Raw genomic sequence first — 27,107 nt, 5'->3', positions numbered from 1 at the left:
TGGGCTAACTCAAGTTGCAACTAAGTTTTAGCCTAAGTCGGGGTGGTGAAATCGGCCCTATGACTTTTGTTGCGTTTGTTAGTCCAACTCTGGCGTTGAGTGATTCTTTATTCCAAATTTTCTGATCATATTAGTAAAACAGCGCCGCAGGTGAAAATTTTCTATTCATATTTTTCATTCTTTCACGTGCGGCGATTTTTTTTAATTTTTAAATTTATTCGAGGATATTTTCATATATACATACATAGATCGCATTCGGAATTAAAAATCGATCCACGCGATTTTCGCATGTACGCTTTTTTTCATAATTAATGTAAAAAAAAATTCAAATCTTATTGAAATAGACAACAAATATTTGGAATTAATTTGTGTGACTTTTATTCTAAAGATCGGTAGTGGTGTCCATTAGAAGTTTTGACATTAATTCGCTTTTGCAAAAAGAGTTAATGTCAAATCGGAGAAAAAGTGTATCTGACATTAATTCTCTTTTGAAAACGGAACAATGACGTTGATTCCAGCATGATTCTGACTTTAATTCTTTTTTAGATTTGGAATTAATGTCATTGACCTTAATTCTCTTTCAAGATCGTATTAATGTCAATTGACGCTAGTTCCATTGACACTATTGCACGTCACTTTATTTTCTTGCATCTTATGATATAAAGATCAACCCTGTTTCAACGGTATTCCTTTCAGTCCTCTTACTGCGCTCACGAAACAATTTTTTTACGCTTCGTACTGATGTATGATATAACTTCGCAATGTTGCGCTCTCGTTGTCTCTTGTCGTAGGACATAAACAGTCCAGTTTTGGTAATGAATTATCGCACTTTTTCGGTATCGAAAAAGTGGACGTGGTTATAGTCCGATTACGTTCATTTTAATAGCGGTCTGAGATGAGTGCCCAGGAACTTACATACCAAATTTCATTAAGATACCTCAAAATTGACTTAAGTTATCGTGTTTGCGGACAGATGGACGGACGGGCATAGCTAAATGAATTTCTTTTTTCGCCCAGATTAATTTGATATATAGAGGTCTATATCTATCTCGATTAGTTTATGCCGTTACGGGGTACCGTTTTGGGAACAAATTTAATATACTCTGTTGGCTCTGCTCAGCTGAGTATAAAAAGGAAATAGCTGCTGTTCACAAAGCTGTACTGCAACCAGTATCCTGGAACTGGTATGAGTGCTTCTTACACTGGGACAGGAAGCGGAACCGTTCATATTTGTGCTCAGTTCCAGCACGCAGCAATAAACAGCTGCTACTTGATATCCAGCGATACCATACCGAAATTTCAAAAGAAAGTTTGTAGACTTTACTGACAGCGATCACTAATATATCTTCCTTCTAGTAGGGCCACAACAAGCACGTAGGGCAGACGAAACATATCGAAACTAAGCACTGGAGAGCTTATTGCAGCATTCGACACATTCACGTTTCGAAAATTCGCCTCACAAAGTGTTGAAGAGCGTGTTTAAGCTAAAATGCTGGGTGTTAACAGCAGAAAACCCTTGCCAATGCTTCGGAAAAACGATAGTAAAAAGTCCGATTACTGGTGGAGAGAAGAAACGACAAATATTAAGTGAAACTGCCTAAGCTCAAAACAAGTTTATATAAGGTCAATTCGTTTGAAACGGCCATTTTCGAAGTCCAGTTATATAAAAAAGTTGAAAAATAATTAAAGGCGCTATTATAAAAACTTAAAAGCAGAAAATGTAGGAGGTTTAAGAATACCCTAAGAGCTTGAAAAAAAAAACTTAAAAATATTTGTGTATTTTTAAGCTCGTTCGATCTAAATGGGTTAAGTGCAACTAAAACGAGTTATTTCACCTTACGGCCCAACGATTCGCAAACTTTCCTTGGCATCTTCAGGGGCGGATCTATATTTTTAACAATAAAACATACCAAACAACAACAGTTAATGATTTAAAATAATCCCTAGAAGAACATAGTTTCATACACCAATAAATTGAAAACATTCACTTACATTGGTATTTAAACATTGAAGCTAAAATACGAATTTAGACATTGATTGTTGTCATTAAACTAAAAAACTGATTTTTACAATTAAAAACGATACCATCTAATGTGGTACACTAGTCATCTAAAACTAACTAAATAATATTAAAGCTCATAAGCATAATAGGTAGCTAGCCGCGATACCGTCTGTGTCCTCTTTCTTGTTCATCGTTTTATCTCTGTTTTGCAAAATCCGTAAGCTCTTTAATGTGTATCGTGTTTTTTCTTTGGCTTCCTTGTCGATAATTTTCGCGTTTGCAAAATCAATCATATGCTTGTGTGTTGTTGCGTGTTGCGAGAGAGCTGTGTTTTGTTTTTGCTTCCTAATATCAGCTTCATGTTCGGCTATTGGCGTGCCCAATGCGCGCTTAGTTGTGCCTATGTAAATTTTATAGCAATTTTCATCGTTGCTTCCTTTGCATTCTATTTTATAAACAACGTTGTTTTGTTGTTCTATGTTGAGTGGGGTTTTTGTTTTTGTGAAGCATCTCGATAACGAGTAGTTAGATCGGTAGGCTATTGTGATATTTTGCTGTTTTGTGCTAGATTTTCTGTTAGCCTGGGAATGTGAGTGACACTATGGTATTGCTTTGTTTCTTTATTGGTTTGGTGATTGATTTGAGGTCTGTTGCATTTCATGTAATTTGTATTGTATTAGGTCCGATATGAGGTGGTTTGGGTAATTATTTCTTTTCAGCGTCATTCTTATTTTCTGTATATTAGCGTCATGAAATTGGCTATGGCTTATTGGCAAAACTTTGTTTATAAAATTTTTGGCAGTATTAATTTTGTATTTTCGTGGTTGCGCTGATAGGAAATTGATTAGGCGCCCAGAAGCTGATGGTTTGGAGTACCAATCAAATATGAGGCCTTTATTAACTTTATGTATACGTGCATCTAGAAAAGGAATGCTGTCGTTTTATTCCATTTCCATAGTGAATTGAAGTCTGCCGTGGTATTGGTTTAGTGTGTTTAGTATTGAAGTTGCGTCGTTTCTTTTGATAATGGCAAGTATATCGTCCACATACTTCACCAAGAATTTAATGCTCTTTTGATGTTTGCTGAGCTCCGAGTATGTATTATTTAGAAGATCGTCCATTATAATGTCTGCGATCGTGGGGGAAAAGAGGTTACCCCCTTCTTTTATCAAAAGAAACGACGCAACTTCAATACTAAACACACTAAACCAATACCACGGCAGACTTCAATTCACTATGGAAATGGAAGAAAACAACAGCATTCCTTTCCTAGATGCACGCATACATAAAGTTAATAAAGGCCTCATATTTGATTGGTACTCCAAACCATCAGCTTCTGGGCGCCTAATCAATTTCCTATCAGCGCAACCACGAAAATACAAAATTAATACTGCCAAAAATTTTATAAACAAAGTTTTGACAATACGCCATAGCCAATTTCATGACGCTAATATACAGAAAATAAGAATGACGCTGAAAAGAAATAATTACCCAAACCACCTCATATCGGACCTAATACAATACAAATTACATGAAATGCAACAGACCTCAAATCAATCACCAAACCAATAAAGAAACAAAGCAATACCATAGTGTCACTCACATTCCCAGGCTAACAGAAAATCTAGCACAAAACATAATTAAACAGCAAAATATCACAATAGCCTACCGATCTAACTACTCGTTATCGAGATGCTTCACAAAAACAAAAACCCCACTCAACATAGAACAACAAAACAACGTGGTTTATAAAATAGAATGCAAAGGAAGCAACGATGAAAATTGCAATAAAATTTACATAGGCACAACTAAGCGCGCATTGGGCACGCGAATAGCCGAACATGAAGCTGATATTAGGAAGCAAAAACAAAACACAGCTCTTTCGCAACACGCAACAACACACAAGCATATGATTGATTTTGCAAACACGAAAATTATCGTCAAGGAAGCCAAAGAAAAAACACGATACACATTAAAGAGCTTACGGATTTTGCAAAACAGAGATAAAACGATGAACAAGAAAGAGGACACAGACGGTATCGCGGCTAGCTACCTATTATGCTTATGAGCTTTAATATTATTTAGTTAGTTTTAGATGACAAGTGTACCACATTAGATGGTATCGTTTTTAATTGTAAAAATCAGTTTTTTAGTTTAATGACAACAATCAATATCTAAATTCGTATTTTAGCTTCAATGTTTAAATACCAATGTAAGTGAATGTTTTCAATTTATTGGTGTATGAAACTATGTTCTTCTAGGGATTATTTTAAATCATTAACTGTTGTTGTTTGGTATGTTTTATTGTTAAAAATATAGATCCGCCCCTGAAGATGCCAAGGAAAGTTGGCGAAACGTTGGGCCGTAAGGTGAAATAACTCGTTTTATTTGCACTCAACCCATTTAGATCGAACGACCTTAAAAATACACGAAAAAGTTTACAAATCGATCGGAACCCAATATAAAATAAAAAATATTTTGTTCAGAATGCTAGAAACAATGATTTCCACCCACAATACTTTATTAGAGTATCGCATTCTTATATGCCAAACCTAAGAAAACCAGCATACTTTACAACTTACATGCAGGTCTAATTTAGGTTAAGTTGAACTGGCCGAAGACCTCACATAGGCTGAATGTGTCCACTGTGTTTTCAGAACTTTTATGACGACTAGACTGAATAACTCCAATTTGGTACCACGACTTACGTTATAGCATAACTCTCTCCTCTTGCAAAATACTACACGTTTTATATGGCCTAGCTTAATTGTTGCCTCGAGATATGTCGCCCCAAATAGCTGGAGCCTTGACGACACAGAACGTGCTCAATCATTTTTTTCCTGCTGCCGGCACCTCCTATATCTATTGTTCTGACGAAACCTTACTTATAAGCATTATAACAAACTAGTGGCCAGTTAGTATACGCATCGTGAGCCTTGAATCTGTGTAGGACCGCGCTTTTCTTCACACCTTTTCTGCTTGATAGATCATATGCCACTCCTGTCTACTTTTGATTTCTCCCAAACGATTTCATCGAGTGCTGCGCCCTCCTTTGCCAACTAGTTGGCCATTTTTTTATCTTCGAAATTTTTGCAGTGGTTCTTTGCTGTCCAGGACAATTTTTGAGGAAGTATTGTGTGGGGCCTTGATTGTCGCCTGACTGTCAATATATATATATATATACACTAGCAGACCCGGCAGACGTTGTTTTGCCCTAAATTTGGCCTATATGCATATATTTTAATAAGGTTTTTCCGTCTAACTCTGCCCTCGCCCCTCTACACTTTTTCCTAATCTTTGTATTCACTCCTCCCTCCGTATTTTTCGCTTTACCTATCTCCATCTTTGTCTCATCCTATTTCTTTCTAAGAGTTCCTCTTCTCTCATGTTTTTCTCATTCTTCTTCATATATTATTGCCAGTCCAAGAGGGCGGTATGTATTTTGTTCCAGTCCCTTTCCGAGCCTCAGTCCCAGTCCCACTCCGAGTCTCAGTCTTAGTCCCAGTCCTAGTCATAATCACAGTCCCAGTCCGTCTCTGGTCTACTTCCCCGAAAAAAGCGTCGTAAATATTAATATAGGCAAATTTATATACGAAATTTCAGGCAAATCGAATAGGATGTATGTAAATAGGTATGTGGGTATTATTTCGGTTCTTTATTTCGGCTTCGCATGCATATTTATCAGTTTTGCCAGGTTGATGCGACTAAATCGAATATCACAATGATCTTTAGAGCTCTCAGCAACAGCTTTCATTTGATATCCATAATACACAAACATCCTAGGGGTATCCGGGTCCACGTTTGGCCTATATCTCCGGACCCTAGTCAGCCAGGGGTATGGAAATTATCCTCTACTAAATCACTCATCAACGGCTTTCATTTGTTATCCATATTGTGTAAACATATTCTAAGAGTACCCGGGTCCACGTTTTGGCTTATACTTCGAGACTGTATTCACCCAGGGGTATGAAAATTATCCTGTACTATAGCACTCATCAACAGTTTTCATTTGATATCCATATTGTATAAACACATTCTAGGGGTACCCGGGTCCACGTTTTGGGCTATATCTCGAGACCCTAGCCTCCCAGGGGTATGGAAATTATCATGTACTATAGAACTCATCAACGCCTTTGGTTTCATATCCATATTATATAAACACATTCTAGGGGTACCCGGGTCGACGTTTTGATCTCAAGACCCTAGACACGTACCGAAAAAAGGTATACGTTGGCCGATTCTCAGACCTACCCAATATGCTCACAAAATTTCATGAGAAGTGGTTCAGCCGTTTCGGAGGAGTTAATCCTCTAAAACCGTGACAGAAGAATTTTATATATTAGATATATACTAGCCTTTACCCGTGGCCCCGCTCGCAAGGAGAAAATAAAATATATGGGCTATTCACGTTCGCCTGCTTATCAAGTTATCTGTTTAATAATTTGTTTGTCTAATGTATTTTATTTTTGTAATAGAGTAAAAAAAAGTACTAAATGAGCTGATAAACTGAAAGGTACGCTTACGTGAATTGTACAATACAGTTTTTTCGAATTAAAAAAATACATTTTGTTTTCAAGTTAAATTAATTGATATGGCAGGGGTGAAGGAATTACTATTAATCGAACAAAGGAGTGAAGCTACCATCACCTAATACCAAAGGATCCCGAAAGCCATCCAGAAATGATACCGTAAGGATCCCTAAATCCCGGAATAGTCCCAAAATGTTCCGATATGACCATGACGGGATCCCATAAGGATGCTGAAATGATCCCAGAATGGACCCCAAATGTTTCCGAAATAGTCCCGAAAAAGTTCCGAAATGAACCTGACGGGATACCGGACGAATCTCGAAAACCATCCAGAAGTGATCCCGGAAGGATCCCGAAATTATCCTGAAATAATCACTTACGGATACCAGAAACCATCCAGATATGTATGATCCCCAAAGGATCTCGAAATAACGCTTACGGGAACCCAGATGGATCCTGAAAATCATCCAGAAGTGATACCGGAAGTCTCCCCAAATGAAACTGAAATAATCCTGAAAAAGTCACGAAATGAACTCGACGGGATTCCGTAAACCGTCCAGAAAGGTACCTGAAGGGTTCCCAAATGATCCCGAAATAGTCCCGAAACGACCATAACGGGATCCCGAAAACCATCCAGAAATGATCCCTGAAGGGTACCCAAATTCCAAAACTGTCCCGAAAAGTTTCCTAATGAACCTGACGGGCTCACGGACGGTACCCAAACACAATGCATAAAATAACACGGAAGGGTCCCTAAATTACCCCGTCATAGTCCCGAAATGACAACAACGGGATCCCGCACGGAGAAATGATCTCGGAAGAGTCCCTAAAAGAATCCTAGAATAGTCCAGAAAAAGTCACGAAATGACCACGACGGGATCCGGAGGGGCCCCAAATAATCCCGAAAAAGTCCCTAAAACCTTGACGGGATCCCGGACGGAACTCGGAAACCATCTAGAAATTATGCCGGCAGGTTCCTCAAATAATCCCGTAATAGTTCCGAAATGGCCCCGACGGGATCCCGGAAGGATCCCGAAAACTATACATTATTGATATACAGTATTGACTTTTGAAGGGTCGCCAAATGATCCCGTGATAGTCCCGAAATTACCGTTCCGGCATTATTTCTGGATAATTGTCCGGATCCGTCCTGGATTCCGTTAGGGTAATTTCGGGATCGTTTGGGGACCCTTCCGGAATCATTTCTGAATGGTTTACGGGATCCCGTGAGGGTAATTTCGAGACCTTTTCGGGGCTATTACGAAAAATTTCCGAAATTGCCCAGACGGGACCCCGGACGGATCCCGAAAAATATCTAAAAATGATTCCGGAAGGGCCCCCAAATGATTCTAAAATTTTCCCGAAAAAGTTCCGAAATTACCTTGACGTGATCCCGAAAAAGTCCCGTCGGGCTCCCGGAAGGATCCCGAAAACTATGTAGAATGGATCTCTGAAGGGTCCCCAAATGATTTCGTAATTGAAAAATTCGTGAAATTACCCTGACGGAATCCCGGACGACTCTCCGGAACCATCCAGAAATGATGCCGGAAGGGACCCCCATGATCCCGAAATTACCCTGACAGGAGCCCGGAAGGATCCCGAGAACCATTCATAAATGATGCCGGAAGGGTGCCCAAATGATCCCGTAATAGTCCCCAAATGACCCGGACGGATTCCGAAAACCATCCAGAAATGATTCCGGAAGGGTCCGCAAACGATCCCGAAAAAGTCCCGAATTAACCAGACGGAGTCCCGGACAGATCCCATAATAAAACTATCCAGAAATGATGACCGAAGGGTCCCCAAATGATCCCTCAATAGGCCCGAGAAAGTTCAGAAATTACCCCGACGGGATCCCTGAAAGATTCCGAAAACTATGCAGAATTGATCTCGTAAGGGTCCCAAATGATTCCGTAATAATCCCAAATCACTCGCGAAATTACCCGAACGGATCCCGAGAACCATTCAGAAATGATGCCGGAAGAGTCCCCAAACGATTCCGTAATATGCCCGAAAAAGTCCCGACATTACCCTGACGAGATCCCGAAAAAGTCCTCAAATTACCCCGACGGGATCCCTCAAGATCTCGAAAATTATATAGCATTGATCTCTGAATGGTCCCCAAATGATTCCGTAATACTCCCGAAAAAGTCGCGAAATTACCCGGATGGATCCGGAAAACCATCCATAAATTATCCCGGATGGTTCCCCAAATGATCAAGTGATAGTCCCGAAATTACCCTGACGGGATCCCTGACGGATCCGAAAAACCATCCAGAATTGATGCCGGAAGGGTCCCTAAATGATCCGGAAATAGTCCCGAAAAAGTGCCGAAATTACCCTGAGGAGTCCCGAAATTACCCTGACGGTATCCCGGACGGATCACGAAAACCATTCAGAAATGATTCCGGAAGGTCCCTAAAATGATCTAGCGATAGTCCCGAAGGGTCCGTAAACGATCCCGAAAAAGTCCCGAATTAACCAGACGGAGTCCCGGACAGATCCCGTAATAAAACTATTCAGAAATGATGCCCGAAGGGTCCCCAAATGAACTCGCAAAAGGCCCGAGAAAGTCCAGAAATTACCCCGACGGGTTCCCTCAAGGATCCCGAAATTTATACAGAACTGATCTCTGAATGGTCCCCAAATGATTCCGTAATAGTCCCGAAAAAGTCGCGAAATTACCCGGACGGAATCCCGGACGGATCCGGAAAACCATCCAGAAATTATGCCGGAAGGGTCCCCAAATGATCCCGTAATAGTCCCGAAATTACCCTTACGGAATCCCGGACGGATCCGAAAACCATCCATAAATGATGCCGGAAGGTTCCCAAAATGATCTAGTGATAGTCCCTAAATTACCTTGACGGTATTCCGTACGGATCCGGAAAAACATCCAAATGATCCGAAAATTACCCTGACGGGATCCCGTACGGATCCCGAAAACCATCCAGAAATGATTCCGGAAGGGTTCCCAAATGATCACGAAATTTCTCTGACGTGATCCCGTGGACCATGCAGAAATTATGCCGGAAGGGTCCCCAAATGATCCCGTAATAGTCCCGAAATTACCCTTACGGAATCCCGGACGGATCCGAAAACCATCCATAAATGATGCCGGAAGGTTCCCAAAATGATCTAGTGATAGTCCCTAAATTACCTTGACGGTATTCCGTACGGATCCGGAAAAACATCCAAATGATCCGAAAATTACCCTGACGGGATCCCGTACGGATCCCGAAAACCATCCAGAAATGATTCCGGAAGGGTTCCCAAATGATCCCGAAATTTCTTTGACGTGATCCCGTGGACCATGCAGAAATGATGCCGGAAGGGTCACCTAATGATCCCGTAATAGTCCCGAAATGACCCTGACGGGATCCCAGACGGATCCCAAGAACCATCCAGAAATGATTCCGGAAAGTTCCCGAAATGATCCCGAAAAGGTCCCGAAATGAACGTGACGGGATCTGGGACAAATCCCGAAAATCATCCCGCAATGACTCCGACGGGATTACAAATAAGGTGAAGCTAATTATAAAAGTATGTTAATAAAGCAGGCACGTTGAAGCGAATGAAGAGTTACAAAAAAAAAATTATTTCTAGTAATAACAATTTATACATCATCTACACACATCCATACAAGGCAACGGAGAGATACTCATAAACACATGTAATCATCAGCCGAAGTCGTACTCGCATATACACACGCATATGCCAATGCGACTATAAACTACAAAAACACACGCATATGCCTAACCGAGAGGCTATAAACTACAAATGCACAGTCACCTAGGCCCTTTGCTCTTTGCCCTTTTCATTAATGACTTGCCACAGACAATATTATATTCCCATACTATAATGTATGCGGATGATGTAAAACTTTGCTACACTTACTATCCTACCGATTTGAATTCCTTGGATCTTCTTCAGACCGACTTGGACTCGTTTCAATGTTGGTGCACAACAAATTTACTAGCTTTAAATTGCTCTAAATGTAAGCATATGACATTTCGCGGAGTGAAGCCAGCATTGAAATCTTATGTAATAGATGGTACGCCTTTGGAGCGTATATCTATTGCAAATGATCTAGGTGTCCTTTTTGATCCGAAATTGAATTTTAACATGCATATTTCATCTATAGCCAACAAAGCGTTGGGTTTACTTGGATTTGTTAAAAGATGGGCTAAAGAGTTCGATGATCCGTACCTCACCAAGGTTCTTTACACATCGCTGGTTCGTCCAATACTCGAGTATTGCTCATGCGTTTGGTCCCCTGTTACTCAAAAGCATATAAAGCGTATTGAGTCAGTTCAAAAGCAATTTTTGATATTTGGATTGCGCGGCCTTAATTGGGACTCAAGCCTCCACCTTCCTCCATACAGAAGTAGACTTCTTCTTATTAACTTACCCACTCTGGAAAATCGGAGAATATTACTGGGGGTATTGTTCATCCATAAGCTCATTATTGGAGAAATTGATTCTGCGGACCTCCTCAGCCGCTTGTTTTTTGCGGTTCCCCCTAGAGTATCCAGACTCTACGTTCCTTTCTATTTACCCCTTTGTCGACGAAACTTTGCTAAAAATAATCCTCTTCTTATCTGGTGCGAGCACTACAATGACTTGTATAGCTGTATCAGTCTTGAATGTACTTTTGCCACTATACGTAATGCAATACTTGCCTATCTAATTTAAGAGATACAAGATAGTTTAATTTGCCGACATTTTATTCCTTCCATAAAAGACAGGAACTATCTCGCTTAAGGATGGAGGAACATTTATCAACATGTATCATTAAGAAGGAACAAGACAGTACTGTGTTGATTGGAATCTGGTGCATTCCAACAACGTAAAAAACATGCTTTTTCATGAGTCACTGACCGGAATCGTATACATTCCGGCAGTATAATCTTATGGGTCAGGCATCGAGCTGATTGGAATCCGGTGCATTCCAACAACACAGGTCATGTTACTTTTTTATGCCTTGTGATGGCGTATCCTCATTACACTACTCTTAGCACTGCCGGATTCCCATGACATGCTGATTGGAATCTTGTTGCATTCCAACAGGAAGATTGGAATCCACTGCATTCCGAAATCATGCTGAGCGGAATCTGATGCATTCCGCCAGTATAAGATTTCGGCATAAGTTCTTATTTCTGCTCATATTTCTTATTATTATTATATTCTGAAATTAAAGAGTAATGTCCTTTAATATTTCTTTGTTTGTAATATAACATTGTTGAAATCTCGATATATCTTAAATTTTATCTTTTGAGTTGTATATTTATATATCTTTTTTATTATGCAGTCGACCATAATTTGTCGTCGACTTTAAATAATAAATAAATAAATAAATAAATAAATAAATAAATAAATAAATATAGCTGGTAACCAAGTAGAAGGTTCTAGAGGAACAAACATCTAGGCATTTGTAGAAATATGCGGACAAAGCAACAGAGAGTATAAAAGCAGAGCAAGCTGAGTAATGAGAATCAGTTTGATTTAACACGCAATTAGTTGTGAAGTATAATTGTACTACTCCCTACGTAGTCTAACAAAGACCATTTTGCAATACTGAATATTGGAGTGATCTATTCAACAGTTTAGCGATTCGAACATTAGAAGAAGGTTTGGAATAAGGGGAATTTCACTAAATTCGTTACGATATTAATAAGATTAAGATTGAGATTAAGATTTATATGTAACCGATTACTGGGATATTACGAATAGAATAAGATTATTGCTCGGCTACATTCATGAAAGGTATGAAGTCTTCCGAACAGCCGAAGACAGTCCCGGCCATTCTTCTGTTTTTTTTTGTGAAAACCTAGACTTCTCTGCCATAAAATAGAAACCCAGTTCTGCGCACCATTTTTCACTAAAATATGTGCAATCTAAATTTTAAACCAAATTTTCTTTGGTCGTATATGCAGTAGAAAATAGTTAAAGATTTAGGCTCAAATTTTTAACCGTGTATTTAAATTAGGTTCATTAAATACAAATGCATCAGTTATTTTTCTGTTTCGTGTTTATTAAAACACAAATCGTATGATAGAACATACTATTTCAACCTTACTGAAAAGGTTAAATCAGCACTTTATTTTTAAAAGAATAAAAGAAATTGAAAATTGTTTAAAGGTTAAATACAATTTTTTGTATACATACTATCCCCAGTTTTATAAGACAAATTTTTCTCGCACCAAAGTTCACTTTCTCATGGAACCTCTTGAGTATTTTATTTCAAAATAATTAGTTCAGTTTATATTCAATATATTTTGACGTGAGCTGAAACGTTTATGAAATAAATCTGAAATGGAGCGTTCAGCCAAGATAGAGTAATAATTCACTCAGCACACTCCAGATTGTTTTTATCAATCACATTTTTTATGAAAGCGTAAACATGTGGATTATTTACTTTTACATACAATTTCGGATGTTCGCGAAACACACGCATAAATATTCCCACCGCACAAAGTTGTCCATTCATGACGCCCGGTATTCCAACAGTTCCCTCAGTACTACTCCCTTTGCCTCCTTCAACACAATACATATAATTTCCCTTGGGAAAATTCTTACATTTCTTTGGTGCTACTATAATTACGTCTTGTTTTACGAAATGCTTTAATTGGTCTCCCATATAAGCAACCTTCTCTCTAATTTGCATTGTGTCTCCCACCTCAAGTTCTTTATCGCAAAGTGGTATTGTCGTCATTCCTTCATCCCTGCTAAGGGTTTTCTGCAGTTTCACTGCAACTATTTCTTGATTGCATTCGTCATCTGGAAAAATTACATCCTTCACTTTGCGCCATACTTGGGGATAACGTTCTGCACTACCTACCACCTCCATACGCTCCCTTTCAATATTAGTCTTCCAGCGTTCATTAGCTGTGATCACTATTTGCTTAGTGACTAGTGAACCAGCGGAAACATAAACGGTATTATAAAATATCGTTACCATATACTCGCCAAATTGCGAATTTATTTGTGTTAAAAGACCGCTGAGTACGACCACAAGGATCGCGAAATAATTGTAGAAATTCATTTTAGTTTCTGATTCTTTTCGATGCTTGCTAAGTAACTAAAGTAACTAAAACAAGAAAAGTTTTGTTGTCGCTATTTATATACAGTGGTGAAGCTGTTGAAATTTTTGTGTGCAAGTGCACGGTTAGAAATCTGAGCCTAAATTTCTAACTATTTATCGATTTGAACACTTTTTGAAACATTTTGCTACTAAATTGGAAACCTCTTAATTTATTATTGTATTTTTTAGTTGTATTCAATTCAGGTTCGATTCGAGCTCAAGGCCAGAACAATAATTTTTTTCCAATGATAATTATTGTTATTTTTTAATTTTTCTAAATTTGAAAAATTGTATTTTGTTTTTGGAATAGTAAGTAGAAAATTTTTCAGACAACCTGCCATAGCTGCGCAGATAGATCCATTTCGAAGGGTGCTAAGCCTTCATCATCAGTACGCTTTAGGCATGCTGCGCTAACCATTTAGCTATACAGCAGCGGTGGTAAAAACAAAAAACAATTGTTGTATTCAATTTCTATTTAAACTTGTTTAAACAATAAGTTTAAAATATTACAATTTAAAAAAAAAAAAAACAAAAAATTTTCAAAAAATCTCAAAATACAATCTTGTAGTCACTTATAGGTTTGAAACAAAAGCAAAAGGTTTCAAAAATCTAAAAAATAGAAACTGGAATAGAAACATCTGATTTTTAAATTATCCTAACAGTTTAATTTTTGTTCTGAAAATTCAAAAATAACAAATTTTATTTGGGAATACTGTTTTAAGTTATTGAATTTTTTCAAAAAATTTTGTTATACATACTGTGATGAATATTAGCAACACTAAGAGATACAATCATCTCTTAGCCGATACTAAGCAGTGACTTGAATGCACATAAACAAATCAATCATTATGCCTACTCATATGTACATACAAGCAGCGGAGAGAAACGCACAAACACATGCATATAACTGAGATGCTCGCAAAAGTAGGCAATCATCGGTTGAAGTATCACTCACATATACACGCGCATATGGCTATGCGAGAAGCTATAATCGTCCATCTGTAGTTTATAGCTGATAAGTTTATAGCTGGTAAACAAGTAGTAAATTCTAGAAGAAGAAACGCCTAGAGGTATGCGAACGAGGCAGCAGAGACTATAAAAGGAGCGAAAGCTGAGTAAATAGTTTCAGTTTGATTTAAGCAAGCTATTGGTTGTGAAGTATCAGTGTTATTGTGAAGTACTTTAATAAAGGCCATTTTGCATTATTGAATATTAGAGTTATTTATTCAACAGTTTAGCGATACAAACATTAGTAGAAGGTGTAAAATAAGCGTAGTTCCAATAAATTCGTCACAATACATATGTATACGGCATTATGAAAAGATTTCTTACACAGTAGGCAGAGCAACGCTGTAGGAAAAATCTCTAGTTCAAAACGAGTGCGTTTCTAGTACATTCGGAAACTTTAAATGCTGCTTCTAGTACAATATTAGAGCATTTATCGATACCTCCGAGCCAGTGGGAAAGTTTGGGAAAAGAAATCATACTCATAGTCGAAGTTACTTTAAGCTGGTAGCAGTTTTTTTGTAGATAACATATTTTTCAAATTAAATATGAAAAATAAGAATCAAGCTGTCCATTTTATAGCTGAATAAAATCTTGTTAGTACCGAACTTGTACTTATTTCGCAATTTAGGTCTAGTTTCGAACCAGAAATGTGTATCACTAGTTACTGACTGAAAGGATTTCAGGGAAGCCCCATTATTATTTTTTTTTTTTATAATTTTCAGGAAGACCGTTATACTCTATATTTTAACAAAATTTGGTTTGATCACATATCTCAAACTTTTTCCCGTGTACCTGCAATACTCTCAAACCACTTATTAATAAAAAGTGGCCGCCATGTTGTGATGGGAGCATGCTTCGCATACCACACCGAAGGTAATGAGTTCAAGTGCCGGCCAAAGCAACATCAAACATTCGGAACAAGTTTTTAAATTGAAACAAGTAAGGAAAGCTAAGTTCGGGTGTAACCGAACATTACATACTCAGTTGAGAGCTATGGAGACAAAATAAGGGAAAATCATCATGTAGGAAAATGAACCTAGGGTAACCCTGGAATGTGGTTGTAAGACATGTGTATCAAATGGAAGGTATTAAAGAGTATTTTAAGAGAGAGTGGGCCATAGTTCTAGAGATGGACGCCATTTAGGGATATAGCCATAAAGTTGAACCAGGGCTGACTCCAGAATTTGTTTGTGCGATATAGGTATCAAATGAAAGGCGTTAATGAGTATTTTAAAAGGGAGTGTGCCTAAGTTGTATATGTGAAGGCGTTTTCGAGATATCGCCATAAAGGTGGGCCAGGGGTGACTATAGAATGTGCTTGTACGATATCGGTATCAAACGAAAGGTGTTAATGAGTATTTTAAAAGGGAACGGGCCATAGTTCTATAGGTGAACGCCTTTTCGAGATATCGCCATAAAGGTGGAACAGGGGTGATTCTAGAATATGTTTGTACGATATGGGTATCAAATGAAAGGTGTTAATGAGTATTTTAAAAGGGAGTGATCCTTAGTTCCATGTGTGGACGCCTTTTCGAGATATCGCCATAAAGGTGGACCAGGATGACTCTAGACTTTGTTTATACGATATGGGTATCAAATAAAAGGTGTTAATGAGTATTTTAAAAGGAAGTGGGCTTTAGTTTTATAGGTGGACGCCTTTTCGAGATATCGCCATAAAGGTGGACCAGGATGACTCTAGACTTTGTTTATACGATATGGATATCAAATAAAAGGTATTAATGAGTATTTTAAAAGGAAGTGGGCTTTAGTTTTATAGGTGGACGCCTTTTCGAGATATCGCCATAAAGGAGGGCCAGGGGTGACTATAGAATGTGCTTGTACGATATCGGTATCAAACGAAAGGTGTTAATGAGTATTTTAAAAGGGAACGGGCCATAGTTCTATAGGTGAACGCCTTTTCGAGATATCGCCATAAAGGTGGACCAGGATGACTCTAGTCTTTGTTTATACGATATGGGTATCAAATAAAAGGTGTTAATGAGTATTTTAAAAGGAAGTGGGCTTTAGTTTTATAGGTGGACGCCTTTTCGAGATATCGCCATAAAGGAGGGCCAGGGGTGACTATAGAATGTGCTTGTACGATATCGGTATCAAACGAAAGGTGTTAATGAGTATTTTAAAAGGAAGTGGGCTTTAGTTTTATAGGTGGACGCCGTTTCCAGATATCGCCATAAAGGTAGACCAGGGGCGACTCTAGAGTTTGTTTGTACGATATGGGTATAAAATGAAAGGTGTTAATGAGTATTTTAAAAGGGCGTATCGGTATCAAATGAAAGGTGTTAATGAGTATTTTAAAAGTGAGTGGGCCTTAGTTCTATAGGTGTACGCCTTTTCGAGATATCGCCAAAAAGTGGACCAGGGATGACTCTAGAATTTGTTTGTACGATATGGGTGTCAAACGAAAGGTGTTACTGAGCATTTTAAGAGGGAGTGGGCCTTAGGTCTATAGGTGGACGCATTTTCGAGATATTGACCAAAATGTGGACGAGGGTGACCCAGAACATCATCTGTCGGGTACCGCTAATTTATTTATATATGTAATACCACGAAAAATATTCCTGCCACGATTCCAAGGGCTTTTGATTTCGCCCTGCAAAACTTTTTCATTTTCTTCTACTTAATATGGTAGGTGTCACACCCATTTTAAAAATTGTTTCCAAAGTTATGTTATGCGTCAAAAAACCAATCCATTTACCATGTTTCATCCCTTTTTTGTATTTGGTATAGAGTTATGGCATTTATTCATTTTTCGTAACTTTCGATATCGAAAAAGTGGGCGTGGTCATAGTCGGATTTCGGGAATTTTTTACACCAATACAAAGTGAGTTCAGATAAGTACGTGAGGTGAGTTTAGTAAAGATATATCGATTTTTGCTCAAGTTATCGTGTTAACGGCCAAGCGGGAGGACAGACGGTCGACTGTGTATAAAAACTGGGGGTGGCTCCAACCGACTTCACCTTTTTTCACAGAAAACAGTTATCGTCCTATAAGCTAAAAAAATAAATAAATGTAAGGCGCGCTAATTTCCAAAGAGATCTAAGGCCGAGCTTCTCTTCCAATTTGCGTCGTGCTCCTCTTGATTTTCCCTACAAATTGGCCGGACGGGACCTACATGTTTTATGCCGACTCCGAACGGCATCTGCAATGCAGATGAGTTTTAACTGAGAGCTTTTCATGGCAGAAATACACCCGGAGCGCTTGCCAAACACTGCCGAGGGGCGACCCCGCTTAGAAAAATTTTCTTCTAATTGAAAAACCTTATATCTAAAATTTTGATGTTGCTTTGCCCGGGGTGTGAACCCAGGGCATACGGTGTGGTAGGCGGAGCACGCTACCATCACACCACGGTGGCCGCCAAAAAAGCTAAGCCCCTACAAAATTTCACAAGGATTGGTAAATTTTTGTTCGGCTTATGGCATTAAATGTATCCTACCCAATCAAAAGAAAAAGGGCGGAGCCACGCCCATTTTGAAATTTTCTTTTATTTTTGTATTTTGTTGCACCATATCATTACTGGAGTTGGATGCTGACATAATTTACTTATATACTGTAAAGATATTCAATTTTTTGTAAAAATTTCACTTTAAAAAAGTTTTTTTTTTAAAGTGGGCGTGGTCGTTCTCCGATATTGTTAATTTTTATTAAGCATACATATAGTTATAGGAGTAACGTTCCTGCCAAATTTCATCATGATATCTTCAACGACTGCCAAATTACAGCTTGCAAAACTTCTAAATTACCTTCTTTTAAAGTGGGCGTTGCCACGCCCATTGTCCAAAATTTTACTAATTTTCTATTCTGCGTCATAAGTTCAACTCACGCACCAAGTTTCATCGCTTTATCCGTCTTTGGTGAGGAATTATCGCACTTTTTCGATTTTTCGAAATTTTCGATATCGAAAAAGTGGGCGTGGTTATAGTCCGATCGTTCATTTTAAATAGCGATCTGAGATGAGTGCCCAGGAACCTACGTACCAAATTTCGTCAAGATACCTCAAAATTTACTGAAGTTATCATGTTAACGGGCGGACGGACGGACGGACATGGCCCAATCAAATTTTTTTTCGATACTGATGATTTTGATATATGGAAGTATATATCTATCTCGATTCCTTTATACCTGTACAACCAACCGTTATCCAATCAAAGTTGTGTGAGCTCTGCTCAACTGAGTATAAAAATATACGCACGACCCTTGTACAAAAATGTTGTTGACCAGTGTAATTATACAAATTTTAAAGTTAAATTAATAAAATTTTATCAATTTTCGAAACTTTTTATTAACAGTTTTTAGAAAATTTCTGAATGTGCAGTCTTGAAGCCCATTCAATTGTAGTGTAATAGTGTACAAGTTTCAAGTAGATCAGAATTTCGGTAAATTTTTAAAAATTTTTTCCCCGAGGGTGTTGCCCATATCTTCCATATGAAAACAAATTTTGTTTATGCGGTGTATGGAAAAAAATGCGAACACCCTCTTGAAACTTGCACATTATTACACTACAGTTAGATGAGCTACAAAACTGCACACTCAGAAATTTTTTTAAAGTTTTTAATAAGTTTGGAAAACTGATGAAAATTTGATTAATTGTTGGGAGCTTTGTGTAAGCTTTGAAATGTATATATATATAATTTGTGTTATAGTTAGAACGATATTTTAAATTGGAATTATTAAAAGCGAATAAATAAACGTAATTTGGGAAAAATACCGTTTTAAAGGGAGACCATATCGCTCATTTGCTGCAACGTCGCCATAACTTAAAAAACATGCTTTTGAGTTAATAACACATAAACGTACCCAATATCATGATGTATGTTGTATAAAAAAATATTCGTGATCAATTAAAAATTTAGCACGTGGTATAAAACTGAAAATATGCCTTTAGATGCGCAATATATGGCAGTTAAAATCTTTGAATGGCTCCTGGAAAATTGTGTTTTTTGAGTTATGACGACGTTGCAGCAAATGAGCGATATTATTTCTCACATAACAGTATATCAATATTTATAAGCTTAATGCCTAAGAAAAGCAAGGAAGAGATTTACATTTTCATGAATATCTTTTAGTTTGTGTAGTAATCTCGCATATAAAATTTAGTAGGTATGTTTTATATGTATATTGAAAGCAGCTAATTGAATAGTTTTTCTTCTCTTAAAAATACGACTACTTTCTTATGTGCAGAATATATGCCCTGCAAATACTCGCTATAGGTATGGTAGTCATGCATTCTATCATTTTCGTTCCTTACATTTTTTAATAATCAACAAACTGTTTTGATAAGTTTAATAAATACACAGGTACATAGATTTGATCTCAATAACTGTATTTTATTTGTATGCTTAGTAGGTACATATCGATGGTTGGTTGCACACAGCTCCCAAGTGACGAATTTCAAATTTTGTATACTATCAAAACTTAGTATTAAACGTTTGAACCACTTGAACCGAACCGGTTCGTCGGTTCAGAGATATCCACGAACCGGTTCACGAACCATTCAAGTTTTGCCTGAGTGGTTCGAACCACTGAACCGAACCGCTTCGATTTTCGAGGCGGATTGCAGCCCTGGCTAAATCAACTCAGCTCTTCATCTTGATTATTTCGGTATACTTAATGGTGGGGCTATCTATTTTCTTTTAAGGACTTACAATTTTGGGATTCGTGACGAAGTTAATATGCCATTTCGTTTTCATGAAAGGTATAAAAATCAATACAGCCTACCAAGAAGAAAAATTACAAGTAACAAATAGCAATAGCAAAAAATAGTGACAGCAAAAGCAACATAAGCGTTGCTTGTTGACAGCTAACAGTGACATGAAAGACAACAATGATGTTGTTGATGATGATGGTGCTTGGCTATGTTATGCTATTACAATTGATACTGCTTTTATTTAACGTTTGTTGTTGTTATTGTTGTAACTAGTGTTTGATGTATACTAAATCGTTAGCTTAATGTGAAAATGTGCTGTAACTTTTTTTGAAAAATTTTATTTTAATGCAGTTTTAAAACTGAATTCAAAATACATCGATCACAAAAAAAAAATATTTTAATTTTTAATTTTTACGTGCTGTGGGCAATGATGTGTAAATGTGCTAAATCAACCTGTCCATAATATCAATCTGAATTACTAGTCATTTCTTTGCGCGCGCATTTTATTTATTTATTTAATTCATTCAGTCTAAAAATACATGCCTTGTTGTTATCGTATTAACGATATAGACACTCCCCGAAGGTTTTGGGGAGTGTTACCGATGTTGATGGCCCTTTGCCGGATATAGATCCGGTACGTTCCTGTAACAAAGCACTATTAAGGTACTACAAGCCCGACCATCTCGGGAACGATTTATATGACTACATTAAACCTTCTAGGCCATCCCGCCATCCCCACCCCTAGTTCCATTAGGAACTTGGGGTCGCCAGAGCCTCTGCTGTCAGTGAAACAGGATTCGCCACGGTTAGGTGGTTGACAATTGGGTTGGAGAAGCTATATATTGCAACCCCTTTAGAGGGTTGGGAACACATCCCCTTGAAACTGGATTCACCCAATTGAGATATGCCTTTGGTGTTTGGAAGCTTAAATTTATATAAGCTGTTATTAAAATTAAAAACACTACTGAATCGATTTGCTAGATGTATAGTCTTAGTTATAGGTTCATTCATAGCATAATTTGTTTTATGAGTTATTTTGATAAATAATCTATTATGCCGAAGATCATGCATTGGAATGTATGGAATGAACAAAGTAGATAAATCAGAGCAATTCTTGCTAAAGTTTATTACTTTATGGGCAAGCATGAGTGAGATAAAAGTTCTTCTGGCATGCAAAGCCTGAAGACCAAGCAATTCTGCTTCCCAAGGCAGTCGGTTCTATGTACCGGAGCGACTCGGGATTTTTCCCGACCAAGGACTGTCATTTCAGTGTGACCCCATCTAATTTGCTTCGTCCCTCCCACAAATTGTCATCCCAGCAGCTCCTTGCAGCAGGACTGCTCCATATTCTCTTACTCCGGGAAGACATCGAATCCAATCCGGGCCCGTCTCCTGACCCCGGTCCCGAGAAATGGGTTTGCTGCATCTGCCGGAAAAGAATCTTTTTAGGACGGTCATACTCTGTTCAGTGTGTCTCGTGCAAGGGATGGTTGCATCGGACAGGTTGTTCTGGGTTTGATCCCAAAACCCGACGTCCACGTAACCTTTATAAATCTTTTGTGGCTCCTTGCTGTTCACGCCTAAGGGCGTCCCGTAGTCTACGCGTAAGCGCCCCCCCCCCCCCCCCCCCACTACCTTCCAGCAGCCCTGCTGCTCAGCAAGCCACAACAAGTACCCGCTGCTGCTCGCGCCCCACGGCCCCAACAACTCAAACAGCTGCTACCACTCATAACTACAATCTTCGTAGTAGAGTCGGAAGCAATGCTGAGCAACAGCCCCTGCCCCCGTTTTCTCTCCCCCCACACCCCCCCTCTTTTCCGGTAGCAATCGTGTAGGTCAGGGAAACAGACTCTTAGTCCCTACCTCCGTTTGCACCGTCTGTCAGCACAGAATATATAGGTTTGCGACATCCGCCCAATGCAGCTCCCTGCCTTGGGTGGTGCCACTTTCCTAGATGTTCTGGTCTCCGTGACGGCAACCCCCCGACGGGTTTCATCGCGCCATGTTGCCAGGTCGCAAACCCAAAATCATCCGGGTACCCCAATGCTTGCCCAGGAACACTCAGTCCCAGGGCCACAACAGCAATTGCGTCCTGGCCTTCCACAACCCAGGCGTAGTCACCCCTCACTTACCCCCAGAGTGGCGGCGTCTCCCCTTATGCACTTCAGTATTCTGCAGTTAAACTGTAATGGACTAACTGGGAAGATTACGGAGATAGTCGATTTCATGAAGCGGCATAACATCCGCATTGCTGCGATTCAAGAGACTAAACTCACAGCTAGATCTGCATTGCAGACTTGCTCTGGGTATAATGTCCACAGGAAAGACCGCGAGAGCGGAAATTGAGGCGGTCTCGCGTTTATCATAAACCACTCTGTGCAATATTATATATTTGATCCTGGCATCGACCGCAGGGACAATACCTTAGAACGTCAAGGCCTATCTGTCCGGTCAGGCGATGCAAACCTAGAAATCATCAACATCTACATCCCTCCTGCCACCTGTTGCCCCAGTGGATACCGCCCTAATATCAGGGCCTTACTCACTGGCAACAATCGCATTATCTTAGGCGATTTCAATGCCCATCATGATCTATATTCAAACTTGCGGGCGGACAGTAGGGGTGAGATGTTGGCGGATCAAATAGAAGAAGAAGAAACGACGTTCTGCACAATAAACGGAGACGCCCCACACGTATGGTAGGAAGCTGTCACAGCTCGCCAGATATCTCAATCGTGAGCGCAGAACTCGTAAGCTGCGACAACTGGCAGCCGATGGTAACATTGGCATCCGACCACCTGCCCATACTTATTTCGCTTGAGCGTACCGCCCCGACTTCATCGTCACTGAAAAACGCACTTTCATAAACTGCAAAAAAAGGAAAGTGGGAAGAATATAAATCCTTTACAGACAACCGCTTTGCTGTCCTCCCTATCCCGACTGATGCCCGCCAAGGGGAGCATGCCTTCCGTAAGGTCATTAAATCCGCCTCGGCACATTTCATTCCCGCCGGGAGAATTCCCGAAATCCGGCCCCACTTCCCGGCGGAGGCCGCAAACTTAGCGAGAGAACGTGACCTTATAAGACAGCTTGATCCAGGCGACCCCCAAATAAGGGATATAAAGCAACGCATCAGATTGCTTGTGGATGAACACAAGCGGGCGAAATGGGAGGAGCACCTAAGAGGTTGTAACCTCTCTACCGGTGTGGGTAAACTTTGGTCCACCGTAAAGTCCCTATCGAATCCGACTAAGCACAAAGTCAAAGTTTCCATCGCCTTTGGCGACAAAGTGCTGTCGGACGCGAAAAAATGCGCGAGCGCTTTCTGCCGACAATATATAAAGCATCCTACGGTCGACAAAGATAGACGGAGAGCCAATAGACACGCACATAAACACAAATTCAGCGCGTCACCAATCACCATCACCGCTAAAGAGGTTGAGGACGCCATTGGTCGTGCTAAACCATCCAAAGCAGTGGGCCCAGACGGCATAGCCATGCCGATGCTTAAAAGCCTAGGGAAATGGGATTTCAAATATTTACCGCATGTCTTCAACCTGTCTCTTTCCACCTTTGTCATACCTGAGAAATGGAAAATGGCCAAGGTGGTCCCGCTACTAAAGCCTGGGAAACCAGCTAACATAGGTGAGTCGTATCGTCCAATATCTCTCCTATCGCCAGTGGTAAAGACGCTTGAAGCCATTTTGCTCCCTTATTTCCAAGCAAATTTGCAGTTAGCCCCTCATCAGCATGGCTTCAGAAAACTCCATAGCACTACCAGCGCGCTAAATGCCATTAGCACCCAGATAAATTGCGGTTTAAATCAATACCCCCACCATAGAACAGTACTCGTAGCGCTAGACCTATCAAAAGCTTTCGATACGGTCAATCATGGCTCGTTACTGCAAGACCTGGAAGGGTCAACCCTTCCCCCATGTCTTAAAAGGTGGACCGCAAATTATCTGGGTGGTCGGCAGGCATCGGTGCAATTTAGAAACGAAACATCAAAACCAAGGAGAATTAAACAAGGGGTGCCACAGGGTGGTGTCCTATCCCCACTTTTGTTTAATTTCTACATATCTAAGCTACCTTCACCACCGGAAGGAGTTACAATCGTTTCCTACGCCGATGACTGCACAATAATGGCCACAGGCCCAGGCCCAAAGATCGATGCGCTATGCGATAAAATAAACGGCTCCCTCCCTGATCTCTCCAGTTTTTTCGCCTCGCAAAACCTGGCATTATCACCGACTAAATCTTCCGCGCCCTTATTTACAACATGGACGTCCTAAATGTCGACCATTTTGAACATCCACGTCGATGGCACTACGCTACCGACTGTCCTACACCCCAAAATCTTGGGTGTGACGTTTGATCAGGATCTACATTTTGGTGAGCACGCAGCCGCAATTGTTCCGAGAATTCAGAGCCGTAACAAAATCCTCAAATCCCTCGCTGGTAGTACTTGGAGAAAAGATAAAGAAACGCTCATGACTACATACAAAGCAATTAGCCAGCCGATTACGTGCTACGCGTCACCCATATGGTCGCCAAGCCTAAAAATCACCCACTGGAAGAAACTACAGGCCTGCCAAAATACTGTTCTCAGAATCGCCACGGGCTGTCTTCTTATGTCCCCAGAACACCATCCGCATAATGAGGCGAGAATACTCCCCATCAGGGAGAGAAATGAGATGCTGACCAAACAGTTCCTGTTGAATACCCAGAAACCTGTCGGACCTTTATGCCGGGAATTGCCCGATGAATCCAGTACTTAACGAAAATTATCCAAAACTCGCGGAAGAGGAACGCATACTCCCTGCACAATAATGGCCACAGGCCCAGGCCCAAAAATCGATGCGCTATGCGATTAAATAAACGGCTTCCTCCCTGATCTCTCCAGTTTTTTCGCCTCGCGAAACCTAGCATTATCACCGACTAAATCTTCCGCGCCCTTATTTACAACATGGACGTCCTAAATGTCGACCATTTTGAACATCCACGTCGATGGCACTACGCTACCGACTGTCCTACACCCCAAAATCTTGGGTGTGACGTTTGATCAGGATCTACATTTTGGTGAGCACGCAGCCGCAATTGTTCCGAGAATTCAGAGCCGTAACAAAATCCTCAAATCCCTCGCTGGTAGTACTTGGGGAAAAGATAAATAAACGCTCATGACTACATACAAAGCAATTAGCCAGCCGATTACGTGCTACGCGTCACCCATATGGTCGCCAAGCCTAAAAATCACCCACTGGAAGAAACTACAGGCCTGCCAAAATACTGTTCTCAGAATCGCCACGGGATGTCTTCTTATGTCCCCAGAACACCATCCGCATAATGAGGCGAGAATACTCCCCATCAGGGAGAGAAATGAGATGCTGACCAAACAGTTCCTGTTGAATACCCAGAAACCTGTCGGACCTTTATGCCGGGAATTGCCCGATGAATCCAGTACTTAACAAAAATTATCCAAAACTCGCGGAAGAGGAACGCATACTCCCCAGGGAAATGCGTGTCACTCTTGCTCAACTTCGTTCTGGATACTGTAACAGGTTAAACTCTTACCTATCCAGAATCAACCCCGATATACAAAATGTATGCCCTCTTGCATTGTATCCCCACATGACACCAACCATCTCTTCAATTGTAATGTGGAACCAACGCCTCTAACACCCCTTTCCTTATGGTCAACCCCTGTTGAAACGGCAAGTTTCCTTGGACTCCCGTTAGAGGATATTAATGAAAATTTGTGATCGTTGGCGGCTATTAGGTGGGGAGAGCATTGCTACAACAACAACCAAGCAATTTGTGCCTGCTGATGTATGATGGGAGGCCGTCTGGCCAGTGAAGCATACGTAAAGCAATTTTTGTAAACATTTTTTGAACTTTCTCAATTTTATAGGAGTTAGATTCATAGAAAGGATTCCATATTATTGAGCAATATTCAATACCACTTCTGACCAAGGATCATAGGGTCCTTAAAGTCATTGGTGTTACGTATACTGAACCCAACCATTGCAACCAATTTTGGAACAACGAAGTCAATGTGACTAGAAAAAGAGAGTTTGGGGTCAAAAATTACACCTAAGTCTTTACTCTCTTGATAACGATTAAGAGATTTAGCATTTAGTTTGTAGATAAAGTATGTGGCAGTTGTCTTTATGGAATAAGACACAACACAACATTTGTTTGAATTTAAAAATAAGTTATTGTCTGCGCATCATCCGGCAAAGGAGTCCAGATCAGAACCGTTAGAAATAGTTTGACAATAAATAGTATTTTTGTGAAATATATATTTTTAGTGTTATATTTCAATCATTAAAGGGGAGGGGTGATGGGGAATAATATTGAGTAAAAAGTGCTAAGTCAGGAGAAAAAATTTTTTTTGAGTGAGGAAATTGTGATAAGTCATAAAATAGCTGCTGGGTTAGCATACATAATTTGTATTTATCTTTTTCAAAGCTTCTTTGAAAAATTATTCAGTTTTTTTTGTCTCCTGTAAAATTCGTATAAAGTGACTTAGCACATTTTCACATTAAGCTAAAGAAATGTTATGACATAAAACACCATTAACAACAACACCAGCAACTAAAATACCTATACACAACATTAGGGTCAGATATAGCAAGAAATAAAATAAAATACACTGCGCATTATGGGATTAATGCCAAATCATTCGCAAAAATTGTGATTATAGTAAAAAGCTTACTGAGTTCTACAATCACAGAAGGTTTTTTTGTGTACAAGTGCAGCTGGGTATAAAAATTAAACACCAATTGAGAAATAATTAATTCAAAGCCTATGTCGTTACT

The sequence above is a fragment of the Eurosta solidaginis genome, chromosome 2, assembly GCF_040869045.1.
Source record: "Eurosta solidaginis isolate ZX-2024a chromosome 2, ASM4086904v1, whole genome shotgun sequence".
In the NCBI taxonomy this organism is placed as follows: Eukaryota; Metazoa; Arthropoda; class Insecta; order Diptera; family Tephritidae; genus Eurosta; species Eurosta solidaginis.
Note: the sequence above shows the minus strand (reverse complement) of the source record.